The sequence below is a fragment of the Cydia pomonella genome, chromosome 15, assembly GCF_033807575.1.
Source record: "Cydia pomonella isolate Wapato2018A chromosome 15, ilCydPomo1, whole genome shotgun sequence".
Taxonomy (NCBI): Eukaryota; Metazoa; Arthropoda; class Insecta; order Lepidoptera; family Tortricidae; genus Cydia; species Cydia pomonella.
The window spans coordinates 13,767,133-13,781,445 of record NC_084717.1 but is presented as its reverse complement, the minus strand read 5'-3'; the positions used below and the strand labels follow the sequence as shown (position 1 = coordinate 13,781,445).

The 14,313-nt window shown below is 36.4% G+C and overlaps 1 protein-coding gene across 6 annotated transcripts in view; it reads left to right on the top strand.

The window, feature by feature from the left end:
- Window positions 1–14,313, top strand: part of LOC133525931 (protein sprint) — a 474,626-nt gene that overhangs the window by 301,200 nt on the left and 159,113 nt on the right. Inside the window, exon 1 of one of the 6 annotated variants that reach the window (XM_061862356.1) lies at window positions 13,397–13,542. The exons of 4 other annotated variants lie outside the window; for them this stretch is intronic. The gene's annotated coding sequence lies outside the window, so the exon portion shown is untranslated. Of the gene's footprint in view, window positions 1–13,396; window positions 13,639–14,313 lie in introns of those variants that run through there. One more of the 6 variants, XM_061862355.1, reaches the window with a different exon arrangement.

Here is a 14,313-nt window from a genome sequence, read left to right as displayed (position 1 = left end):
GACAGAGTGCACGGCCGCCATCTTGGATTCCAAAATGGTCATCATTTTCGAAATCTGCACTCCCTAAAACTTATAAAACGATATCCATGACGACTTTTATGACAGAGTGCGCGGCCGCCATCTTGGATTCCAAAATGGTCATCATTTTCGAAATATGCACTCCCTAAAACCTATAAAACGATATCCATGACGACTTTTATGACAGAGTGCACGGCCGCCATCTTGGATTCCAAAATGTCATCAATTTCGAAATCTGCACTCCCTAAAACCTATAAAACGATATCCATGACGACTTTTATGACAGAATGCACGGTCGCCATCTTGGATTCAAAATGGTCATCATTTTCGAAATCGCACTCCCTAAAACCTATAAAACGATATCCATGACGACTTTTATGACAGAGTGCACGGCCGCCATCTTGGATTCCAAAATGGTCATCATTTTCGAAATCTGCACTCCCTAAAACCTATGAAACGATATCCATGACGACTTTTATAACAGAGTGCACGGCCGCCATCTTGGATTCCAAAATGGTCATCATTTTCGAAATCTGCACTCCCTAAAACCTATAAAAACGATATCCATGACGACTTTTATGACAGAATGCACGGCCGCCATCTTGGATTCCAAAATGGTCATCATTTTCGCAATCTGCACTCCCTAAAACCTATAAAACGATATCCATGACGACTTTTATGACAGAGTGCACGGCCACCATCTTGGATTCCAAAAGGGTCATCATTTTCGAAATCTGCACTCCCTAAAACCTATAAAACGATATCCATGACGACTTTTATGACAGAGTGCACGGCCGCCATCTTGGATTCCAAAATGGTCATATTTTCGAAATCTGCACTCCCTAAAACCTATAAAACGATATCCATGACGACTTTTATGACAGAGTGCACGGCCGCCATCTTGGATTCCAAAATGGTCATCATTTTCGAAATCTGCACTCCCTAAAACCGATAAAACGATATCCATGACGACTTTTATGACAGAGTGCACGGCCGCCATCTTGGATTCCAAAATGATCATCATTTTCGAAATCTGAACTTCCTAAAACCTATAAAACGATATCCATCACGACTTTTATGACAGAATGCACTGCCGCCATCTTGGATTCCAAAATGGTCATCATTTTCGAAATCTGCACTCCCTAAAACCTATAAAACGATATCCATGACGACTTTTATGACAGAGTGCACGGCCGCCATCTTGGATTCCAAAATGGTCATCATTTTCGAAATCTGCACTCCCTAAAACCTATAAAACGATATCCAGGACGACTTTTATGACAGAGTGCACGGCCGCCATCTTGGATTCCAAAATGGCCATCAATTTCGAAATCTGCACTCCCTAAAACCTATAAAACGATATCCATGACGACTTTTATGACAGAGTGCACGGCCGCCATCTTGGATTCCAAAATGGTCAATATTTTCGAAATCTGCACTCCCTAAAACCTATAAAACGATATCCATGACGACTTTTTATGACAGAATGCACGGCCGCCATCTTGGATTCCAAAATGGTCATCATTTTCGAAATCTGCACTCCCTAAATCCTATAAAACGATATCCATGACGACTTTTATGACAGAATGCACGGCCGCCATCTTGGATTCCAAATGGTCATCATTTTCGAAATCTGCACTCCCTAAAACCTATAGAACGATGTCTATGACGACTTTTATGACAGAGTGCACGGTAGCCATCTTGGATTCCAAAATGGTCATCATTTTCGAAATCTGCACTCCCTAAAACCTATAGAACGATGGCTATGACGACTTTTATGACAGAGTGCACGGCCGCCATCTTGGATTCCAAAATGGTCATCATTTCGAAATCTGCACTCCCTAAAACCTATAAAACGATATCCATGACGACTTTTATGACAGAGTGCACGGCCGCCATCTTGGATTCCAAAATGGTCATCATTTTCGAAATCTGCACTCCCTAAAACCTATAAAACGATATCCATGACGACTTTTATGACAGAATGCACGGCCGCCATCTTGGATTCCAAAATGGTCATCATTTTCGAAATCTGCACTCCCTAAAACCTATAAAACGATATCCATGACGACTTTTATGACAGAATGCACGGTCGCCATCTTGGATTCCAAAATGGTCATCATTTTCGAAATCTGCACTCCCTAAAACCTATAGAACGATGTCTATGACGACTTTTATGACAGAATGCACGGCCGCCATCTTGGATTCCAAAATGGTCATCATTTTCGAAATCTGCACTCCCTAATACCTATAAAACGATATCCATGACGACTTTAATGACATAGTGCACGGCCGCCATGTTTGATTCCAAAATGGTCACCATTTTCGAAATCTGCACTCCCTAAAACTTACAAACGATATCCATGACGACTTTTATGACGAGTGCACAGCCGCCATCTTGGATTCCACAGTAGAAGTCTACTTGAAACGGTACCGTACGGTACCCTTTCAACTGTAGCGGTACCGTTTGAAAAATGTACCTATTACATTTTATTTATTCGGGTACCGTTACAGTTGTATAGCTTTTCAATTGATACCCTTAGTTTAGGTATCGGTCTTGTGCGATTTTATTCGGGTACCGTTAGCTTTGGATACCTATTCAATTGATACCCTTTGTGTAGGTATCGGTCGTTTGCGATTTTATTCGGGTACCGTTACAGTTGTATAGCTTTTCATTTGATACCCTTAGTTTAGGTATCGGTCTTGTGCGATTTTATTCGGGTACCGTTAGCTTGGATACCTATTCAATTGATACCCTTATCTTAGGTATCGGTCTTTTGCGATTTTATTCGGGTACCCTTAGCTTTGGATACCTATTCAATTGATACCTTTATTTTAGGTTACCGGTCTTTTGCGGTTTTTCAGTCCCTGGTTTAATATAAACATCAAGCGCCCAGTGAGATTCGAACGCAACTCCTTACCCCTAGTGTAAATATATTCGATAGCGAAACGTGACGTACGCGTTTGCGTTAAGTCTCATTTTATATGGACTTTTGAACAGCGCGCCAAGCGGGACGTATTGGAAACTCAAAAATCTCATACAAAATGACACTTAACGCAAACGCGTACGACACGTTTCGCTATCGACAAAATGTACACTAGGGTTACCTGTCCTATACGAATATCTACAATAAAAACGAAGTTATCTTACTCGTGGTGTCGATGTGTTAATAACATACCAAAAAATCATGGAGAATGGAAAATATTTGGAAGTGGGAAACATTTTCTCTTTTTGGACGATCACGTGGTATAGGTACCCTCTTAATTCGAATCTTAGGGCCTGTTTCATGGCAAGTAATTTATTTAGGACTTTACTTGGATATTGTGAAACAGGGCCTTACTGGGTCAGTTTATTTTAATATTGTAATTTATGTTCGTGTTTAACTTGTGTACATAATATTGAACTTGTGGAAACTTGACGCAGCTTTAATGCAATGACGCATGTTATGGCGATGAAAAGCGAATAGAACGGCAGTTTAATATTATGCCCAATAATTTATCTACCTTTCTGTCTGATGATCGGCTAGCCATATTTGGTGTATATCAGATCACGTATCGGAGCCAAAGCCGGCCCCAATTGCAAAATAAAAGAGACATACCCATAATACTTCTATGTGACAAACACACTACTCCCATAAAATATGAATACCAAAGGGGAGATTGGGGTGAAATTTTTATAAAGCCTTGGGTAGAATTTATCATCGCTTGTGTTGCGGCAAAAACAAAAATAAGCGATATGAAAGGGGAAACTGGGGTAACGTTGCATTGTTTGGACAGCTTGAGCGTCTTTATTGTAAACATTTTCGAGATTACCTTCAAGAGGTTTATTTTGAGTCAATTGTATAAAATGCAGTAAGGGTTATTGCGGATTTTTGGTTATTGTTACTTTCACGGCATATTTTTTATATATTTCCTTGCGCCGTATTAGTTTTTGTTTAACAGCCTTACGTATTTTCATTAGAATTCCACACTTTAATAAAATATATGAATAAAATACACAGTTTTTAGAATTGTCTCGATAAGTATTAGTTGCCTATGGTAAGTAAAGTACAGCCAGCGATAAAAGCTTGTACAAAAAATGATTTATTTCTTACAATAATTGTAAGTACATGCGGCCTCAATACGCATTTTCTCAAGATCTGGAGCAGAATTAAACTGGGTACAGCAAATACTGCGTCAGCGTCACGCCGTGCGAGTTTTAATTTGTAGTTATCATTAAACATACACGTGTCGTGTATGTGCGGTGCGTATGTGTGCGTATGTGCCAATTTTCCGGTACGTTATTCGGTTAAGACAAGTAGATTATTTTCTTTTGACGAAGGTCGTTGACCTGGTGACGATTAGTGATGGGACAGTTATCAAACACTGTATAGGTATCAACGTTATAAGTGTTAAGTAACTAAAACAAATACTTTTATTTTAATTGCTTATTTCCGTTGAATTATCATTGATAAATTGTTCTTTTTACTATAAAAAAGTCCTAAGGTTTTATATTTTGGGAAATATATGTGCATGTTTAATCCTAATTATTGTACGTTCTCATTTCTGTGCGACTAATTCAATAACTTTATCCTAAATATATTATGCTGTTTATTAAAATTACACATGCTCGAAATGGGCACAGTATCAAACATCTCGGAAAACCTACAAGAAAAATGCAGTTTTGCTTCTTTCTAGGCTAGACTTGTAATTAACCTCGTTCTTGTCGTAGATGAAACATGCATCCTTTTCGCATTTTCCCACCAGCAAGACAGAGACGCCATTTTTAATTATTGTACAAAGCAGGACAATCATACTATGCATACCATTGCGCCTCCCGATCACTGGGTCTATATAGTTGACGACTGGTCTGGCCTCGTGGGTAGTGACCCTGCCTATGAAGCCGATGGTCCCGGGTTCAAATCCTGGTAAGGGCATTTATTCGTGTGATGAGCATGGATATTTGTTCCTGAGTCATGGGTGTTTTCTATGTATTTAAGTATTTATAAATATTTATATATTATATATATCGTTGTCTAAGTACCCTCAACACAAACCTTATTGAGCTTACTGTGGAAGTTAGTCAATTTGTGTAATAATGTCCTATAATATTTATTATTATTTATATAGAAAACAGATATTAGATACTGAGATAAAGGCACCAGTGGTCTGCCTAGAACCTAAAATTAGTTTGGTATATACCTATTTTTGACCGCAGCTTGCGTAGTTTTTCAAATTAATATTATGTAGGTATAATTTGAAAATCAAGAAATAATATTGCTTACTGGTGGGATGACAATTTAAATTAAATACTAATAGCATCTAAAATATGAAGACTGTATGCTAGCGAGACATATGGTATTTTATTGATTCTTCTTTTTGCTTCTGAATAGCGTCTAGCTAAATAATCTAAGAATAATAATTCAAAATAAATATAGACTCAAGTCGAGTTGGCGCCATCACTATTACAAGTAGTTGCGAAGCCGAGCTCTAATTTACGATCGGCTCAGTGCCTCAGTTATGGTTTTACAACGTATTTATCGTTTTACGACTCGGGGGTTTCGAACTTCGACAAGTCGCATTTTTTTGGCTTGGTCGCCGACGAAATTTTTTTCCGTTACTGCTATGCAATAAAAAGAATGAGGCCTATGTAAACGGACTGGAACTGGAACTGAAGAAAAAAAATGGGCTGATAAGGTTTGGCAAAAGTCGCTTGATAGTTGAGCATAAGCAGAGAGATTCGATGAATTCCCATTTGACCCCGCCGGGCACAGATTGAAATAGGTACCTTCATATGAATCATTCCCATATTTCCCCACCGGCGGTATTACGGCGGTCACGTGGATCATAAGCCCAAAATAAGGGATGAGTATTGTTTTTATTCTAATGTTACTGACATAAATTGTTTGTCAAACTGACATTTGTTTTGAAATACTACATATTATAAGACGAACTCAATAATTACCTCCACAATTGAAAATTATGTATGACGAATGTTAGGATAACTAAGTATCTAGGTACCTCATATCAATATTTAAATCCACCTAATAAATGTCCATGCTGTGCATGTGGATGTCCAGGCTAATAAAGCATAGCATACCAAATACATACTTAAATACCATTATCTTGTGCGGCATTCGGATAAATGTGTAATTTGTAATAAAATTTAATTTATACTTTTGTAATATAGAACCCGTTTGTCAAAATTCTATCGATTTCAGCATACATTTCATTTCCGGTTCGCATAACTTCCTGTTAGGACTCTAAAGCTTTGCTAAAAGTTCAGTTTACGCTCCAAGTATGTATTCATAAACCTCAATGACTTTGAATTTATTAAATTTCTAGATACATGTAATTTTAAACAACCCAATGCGTCTTCAGTAGGGTAGACTGGGGTAAAGTAGAAAGCTAACCCGTAGTGTATGAGGTGTAAAGGTAAGTTTACATATGTTTAATGATATTGTTTGGCACCGTGGTGTGGGTGCTGAGCTGTAATAACGCTTCCGCTCTTTACTCGCTGTTTGCCGAGCCAATGCAAACATGAGAGCTTGTTCTGTGTGAAGACACCTTTATGTTTATTTGCTGTGATATAATCGTATAAGTTTTGATAGTTGATGGGGCAGTGAGGGGTCCATATTTGGTCGCATATTTATCCAATATCAAAGTTGCTTGGCATATTTTTTGTTGCATGAAATGGATGTATGGCTACAACTATTTTTTTATACACAAAAAATAGATTTAAAATGGATCAATATAAAAAGTTATTAATATTAAACCCGGAGTTGAAAGCTGCACCATGTTCCGGTACCTTGTAAGGCTTACCTTGAAATATGATAAGCTGATTTGACTTGCTGATAAGGGGGTTTCGATCGAATTGATATTAACAGCTACATGTAATACTGTTTATGTATAATATAATATTTTTTTGACATTGTAAATTTATATTTTGGATTTTGTAAGTATTTACCTACTTACTGTTATTCTAATTGTTTTGACAATCCTTATTGGAGCTATAATTTTATTTCATTAGTATTGTTATTATTCTCATTTTTATTTTATTTTGACGATCATGATACAAATTCTTATATTTTTGACATCAATGCAAATTTATTATGTAATTGTCTTTCATGAAATAAATCATCTAATCTATATTATGTGTCTGACATTTTCATTGTATTCAACCATTCTACTTAGATATAAGTGGGCTGACATAGCTGAAAATACAGATACTTACGTTAATCTTGATTCCCATTTCGGGCATCCAATCGTCAAAAATAAGTAGATATTTACTTACTAGTAAACAGATCAAATCAATATTAACTGCTCTATTGAATTTATGTGAAATTTACCCCAATATTTTATCACGAGTAGATTACTAGTAGATCAAGGAATTTGAATTCGGTGCCACATCGTACCTTATCATAGTGACAATCAATATGAAAACCACTATTAGGGATTTCATATTATTATCTCTGTGATAACTGATAAGATAGGAAGTATAGCAGACATCGAATCCCTTGACTGTAATTCCCTGTCCTTTTTTTCCGGAATTAGGTTGAGAATAATGGACAGTCCATACCCAAACTCTGAACTAAAATAAAACAAACATTCCGGTAATTGGCACCGAGCAAGAGTTTTAGTGGTTTACAAAAGTAATTTGGTGTTGTGCCGCTAGTTGTTACTGAAATTTCCAGGACAGACAACTCGCACGAATGGGGTAACTTTTTTTTATTATGAATGAGTAATTTTGATGTAGTGAGAGATACAATAAACCGAATGGCTGGCGGCTTCCTGGCACAATGTATCAGCATTGCGATAAGACGAGGAAATGCCGCCAGCATCCTTTGTACAATGCCTCAAGGGCCTATTTTAGATATAAGCTAACTATAGTAACACTACTGTATATATTCATTATGTATACTGTTATTGTAAATAAACTTATAAAATGATATACCGAATTATTTACATGACACACAGTCATGTAAATAAACTAATCTATCTAATTACTTGTAACTAAAAAATATGTTTATGAATTATTGTGTTACTAGTCGTACTTAAAAGTAAACTAAGGTTATATAGACACGTATTGAGTTATATATTTTTCGCTTTCGTCCATTAGCTTTTCGGTTTTGTATATTTAAGTAGTAGAATCAAGGACAACCTAAGTATGTTAGTTGGTTGCGTAGTGCAAGGCCGGGAGATTGGTCCAGCCAGACTTAAGCATTGAATTATATTTGTACATTTTATACTTTATAATTGCGGTTAAAATACTCAATTACACAGTTGCATAAACATTGTTTCTTATTATTATTGACAGAAAAGGATTTCTGTGGCGAGCGACATATGGCTGGTGTGTTTTAAAAATATATATTGAAACACGATGTATGCTAACTATAATCGCGACATATTTGATCTCATTAACAAGTTAGTAAGTAGGTATTTAGTGTTGTCTCATATAACATTTTGCTGGTATTGGATTTCAAGAAATCGGTTTGGCAAACACCATATACAGTAACATGCCATGCTTGACATCATATTGTTTAATGTAGAATCATAACGCTCCCGGGCTCAAGCGATTTATTATATGTATTTGCGAAGAGTTGTTTGCCGTTGAGCAAGCGAAGCATGAGTTGATCTTGTTAAGCAATAGCAATTTTATCTATATTTACTTAGATTTGCACAAGTTTACAATAAACTGCTTTAAGTGCTTCACTCGTGTGAGGATTGTTAAGTTCTCCTGCCTGGCATTGTAAGAGAACCATCAACATTCATATTATTCCCATAATCAATTTATATCTAACAACTTGCTGAAAAGATGCATTTAAAATCGAAACATAACTTTATTTAAAATGAGATGCTTTTCCCTTTTTATTACGCCAGTTATTTTTTTTTACAAATCCAATTGACACATATATGTAACCTAACTTAAATTTAAATCACGTTCGTTAGTTTTATGGCGAAACGTACCTAATGCATTATGCGGTAATCGCCACTTTACCTCATACATATTTGTATGATAATCTGTCTGTCCATATTACATCATCTGGTCATAAACCGTCACTCACCAAAATATAGAGTGGTTGAAACCGCCAGCATTTAATTAGAGCATTCTAGGTAATGCCCAGGGCTTGAAGGCCGGCGGAGTTATAAAATGACGACAATGTCTACTCCCTGGGAATTCGACGATCAGGCGTATTCGAAGCTGCACTGATCTGATGTCATTCAACTATCGTTCATTTCGTTCGTATTTGTCCGTACATGTATCGGCGCGGGTGAGAGACGCCCGGTAACTAAATAACATGATTTAAATATTATTCTAAAATGCCTGTGTACGTTCGAATTGGTCTGAATGACGGCACTTATGTCCGTCCATAAGGCTGGATTTTAAGTAAGGTATGTTGCAACTGCAAGTAATTATAGTGTTTACAATCTTATATTTGAAAGTGGCTAATGGGCGGACATTTTTGAGACTGTTCTCACTTAAGAGCTGTGGTCTGGATTTCTCTTTCTAGTTCTGTTGGTTTTGCATGGCTCTACAATTGCTGTAGCTAACTAGCTACTCCCAAGTTCGAAGCTCGGACAGTGTACAAATTAGCCTAGCGATTACAAAATATTTATTATATTATTTTGTCGCTCTTGACTGACAATATTGTGGGCGATAACTTCAGACTATTTTTCAGACAAAGAATCATTACCTAAATAGGACCTGGAAAAAATATACTTTCCCTGTCCATGGCACCATGGCTTTATATTACTTATCTGAATTGATGTCAAAACCTCATGCTACGTATCCGAAATTATGTATTATTGCATTCAATAATTTAAGTGGACTTGAGAAGTATATTTTGCAGTTTGATATTAATTAATGATTATGATTTATTATTATTCTTTAAGATAACAATTTGGCATAGGTACAGAATAGTACATTACGATACAAGTGCGATAAGTAGGAAATTCGCAACGAGTGGGGATAACATCCACATAGTTTACGTAATGTGCTAATTATAGCACTAGTGCGGTAAAGTAGCACTATATGTACTGTAAATGTATAAGCTAAACTGACACTATGGATATAAGTCGCGATGTCGCGGCCAAAACTAGTAAATAGCAATAGTTTAATATAAAGTCATAAGCAAATAGCGAAACTGTATTATAACCGTTTGATGAGCCTCCGGCGGTCGTTGTCTCGCCCAGGCGTAATTATAGGGGTAATGAAGTAGGGGTAGTAATGACCTTTAGGTTTCTAACTGTACTTTCTTACTGCTTTGAGTGATGGCCGTTAAACGTTTTCTAACGTGTTCTGGCTTTATATCTTTTTAGCTTGGTTTGTTTTATCTTGAAGTTCTTGAAGCCTCGGTTAGATTATGTCTTAGGTTCACACGGCGTCAATTTTTCCCGTATACCGTATACGGGATTTTATCGAATACCATAGTGACAGCAAAATTTGTATGGCAAATTATAAAATCGTTCACACGGCTAGACGGCTTTCCCGCATAGACGTCGTCTGAACGATTCTGAGTTTATTTTTTGTAATTAACAAGTGGTTTTTCCACAATTTACGAGAAAACTGAGTACCAGATTTAGCTAATTCAAAACTGTTGATTTTGCACATGGGAAATGTAAACAGCACTAATAAAATGTTAAGTATCTTTTCTTATGGTTTCTCGTAATACGTTCAATTAATGATTTAAATAAATACCTTAACATGAAATTTCAGGCGGTTCCTGAAAACGTAAGTTATTTATTATTACCTATTATATATATGTTTAAAAATACCCGACAATAATATATCCAAGTACTACAACAGTGTTAATTTAAACACAATAATACTATTTATATTTTATTTAGCTTCTATTTAACTAACTTGCTCTGTTAGTCCAAGTCAAGTCAGGTCAAGTATTGGAAGCTAAATTTGACCCACTTCCCGATTTCCGATTGAGTTGAAATTTGCAACCTACATATTTTGTCGTACCATCGAGCTGATCTGATTATGGAGACTGGAGGTGGCCATAGGAACTCTCATGAAACAACGCAACCTAATTGTGTTTGGGGTTTTTAGAATTGTCTCGATAAAAGAAAACAAGTAGTAAGTAAGTAGATACAATCAACGATAAAAGATTGTACCAAAAAAATTTTTTTTTTGCCATAAAGTTATAAAACCTATTACAGTACATATGGTGCTACTTTACGCACTAGTGCGAAAATTAGCATATTACGTTACTGTGTCGAACATTTAAAGGGCCATATGTACTGTAAAACGTTGTACGATACATGTGCGAATAGGTAATCCGCAACTCGTGTCGATTTAAAACACTCCCTTCGGTCGTGTTTTAATTTATCACCACTCGTTTCGGATTTCCTATGTTTCGCACTTGTATCGTAATGTACTATTTTATTGTTGTTTGCTTGAACATTTTCAATTCTATATATTGAATTGAGCTAACGACTGCTCAAGAAAGCGTTTCGTTACACGTCGGGCAATCTTGTTATATTATAACTTAGAACAATCATATTGCGGTTACTTGTTATATTGTATTATGAATATTATGATCCAGCCATTGGAAAACGTAAGTATTGTTTGACTATCAAAGAAAGTAGTATACATAGTTTTTGAGTAAATTGGCTGTGTCATACAGCGAAATTTCTGGATTGAGAGCTGACTGATCAAATCCATAATAGTTTCAAAACATGAAATTAAGATCTGAATTGGGCTCCAGATACGGACGAGCTTATAGGGTTCCGTTTTTGTTGTAATTTTGTCTACGGAACTGTAATGCGGGCCAGTAATCCGCCATCCAATCAATAATAATGACACGACGGTGCAGTGATTTGAAGAATATGATATGAAATTATATAGTAAGAAATTATATGAAAATTTGAATGCAGCAAATAATGCTTATATTCTTTACGTCATTTTCATTGATTGTTCAGATTGCAACCTTTTACTTTTAAACGTCTTCTTCTTCTACCCAGCGTTATCCCGGCCTTTGCCAGGGTCCGGTTTCTGCTTGCTTTTCTCCACTTTGCGCGATCCTGGGCGTTGTCTCGTGACTTATGATTCGATATTATTTTAATTATTATTCAAGAAACGAAAGTCACCACCATCATATTCATTTATAGCTCAGTAGTCAGACGGCCTGCATTAATAATCATATACTTAAGCGAAATCGAAAGCGAGGATCATTTTGAATTTGATATAATTATGAGTAAGTATAATCTCATTAAAAATCTCTATATTTTTAGGAAACTTTGATAGGTACTCTATTAAAACTAGCTTATCAAAAACAATCGCCTATAAAATTTGACACTCGAAAGTGCCAAAGGCCGTTCTCAGCGCTATAATCCCCATTGTGCTTTGTTATTAGCTATATCTTGGTACACGGTGTCACTTTCATCGTCCCATATGCGTGACAATAGTGAAAGTATGTTCACTTCGGATATAGTCCGGATGTCATACGTCGTCATACTTTCGGAATACAAATTGGTCTTGGGTTATGAAATAGAAATGCGTTGTTTACATTGCCAAGCTTGGTTGAGTCTAGTATAAGTCGTTGGTATGCACCAAATAAAGAATGGGCTAGAGGACAAATACCGACATTATTTTTTTTTAAAGTTGAATGTACCGTTGACTCTTTGTGCAAGCCAAATGGCGAAGAATGTCCTGGTCGATTTATAGGATGTACTTTTGAATTAGATCTCTACAATTTTGTTTGAAGTTCTCAAATATATTGCTTCAAGAATTTGTTATTCATGCACACAGCGATTAGCTTCATTTTATCTTTCTTTATGTTCATTGTTAAGGAATGTAAATGCAATTTCGCATCCGTTGCTTGTATTTCCTGACACGATTTAGGTCTTTTATACCAAGAGCCGATACTAGTTACATATTTAGCTCTGCCGTTAAGGGTTGTTTTTACTTGGAATACAAAAACCAGAGAGTTTGGTTGTTCAACTGTTGAATATAGAAAATATAAGCATTACATTATTGGTCTATCAATTTTATCGTAATACTCTTCACGATTTGAATGTAGAAAGTTTCACATTCTTAATTAATCGATTTCGTTTTATATAATTGTACATCTTCCAGCTTCGTAATTCTACCTTCTTATCTCTAAAACCAGGTGTAAAACCTGAATGCCGCCTATGCTATGGGCGATGTTGCAATATACAATCACGATCGACCTTGTACCGTCTGTCTCTTTTCAACCTGGCGGCACTGACAGAAGATCCACAATTTTCCATTTATGGCAACTGACAATAATATTACTTTTAATTATGGTGCCGGGAAATTGGTATATGGAAACGAATATTGCCGTGAATGTGGAAAATGTAAAGGAAAATAGTTCCGGGCATGCGTATTGGAGCAGGACAGAGATAGTCGGCCGTTGGCTTTGGCTCAGCCGTCAGTTGGTGCCCGGTCGCCGCGCTGCGCGTATGCCCCGGCCCGTACGTTCGAAACATAGTACACATATTGAATTTCACGTGAAAATTTGATATCGTAGTCTATCTTGTGTTTCAAGTGTTTGAAAAGTTCGTGCGTTTACGGTAAAGCTCGCTTTACTTCTGTGCTTGAAATATTTATTTACCGCTGTTGTGTTTTGTTTGAGTGTTTTTAGTTTCGTCGTTATGTTTTGGTAGAATGTAGGTATTTTTTTCTTATGTTTATTGCATTTTTAAGTACCTAGTTTAATAACATGTATTGTAGTGAATGCATTTTTAATAACATGACTATTTCTCAATCTATGCCGTCAACAGAGTTGTTTTATCAATACAGATAAGTTATCGTGTTAATACATTACTTATACCTACCGATAAATGCATATTACCTATTGAAGATGGCCTAGAACGTCGGACATTAAAGTTCAATGCCCTTATTTTTCTAAAATCCCACAAACATCATAGTACCCGCTGTTAACCTAATCACCAAATTCAAATGTACCAATGTCGAACTCATAAACAAAAGACAACTTTAATGTTTTTTTTCTGCGACTGCTAATCACAGCTCAGCAAGTCATTGATCGTAAGACCGTTTGAGAGCATTGTTGTGTGTATGGAACAAGACAAAAGGGATTTGAATAAGGGGGGCCCTTGAAATTGATCGGGTAGTCCCCAGTCTCTGGTTAACCGTACCCCGAGCGCGATACAAATTTGATTTAGTCTCGTGCAACTCATGGAAGTCTTCGCTATGAGCTTTATATTAAGTCTCAATACCGCCCTTTGAAAGCATGTAGGGACAGAGATTATTCAATCATCTAAGCGTTGACTTAACGAATTTGATGATATGGTTCTGGTAAGGCAAATCGAATCTGTAATTCT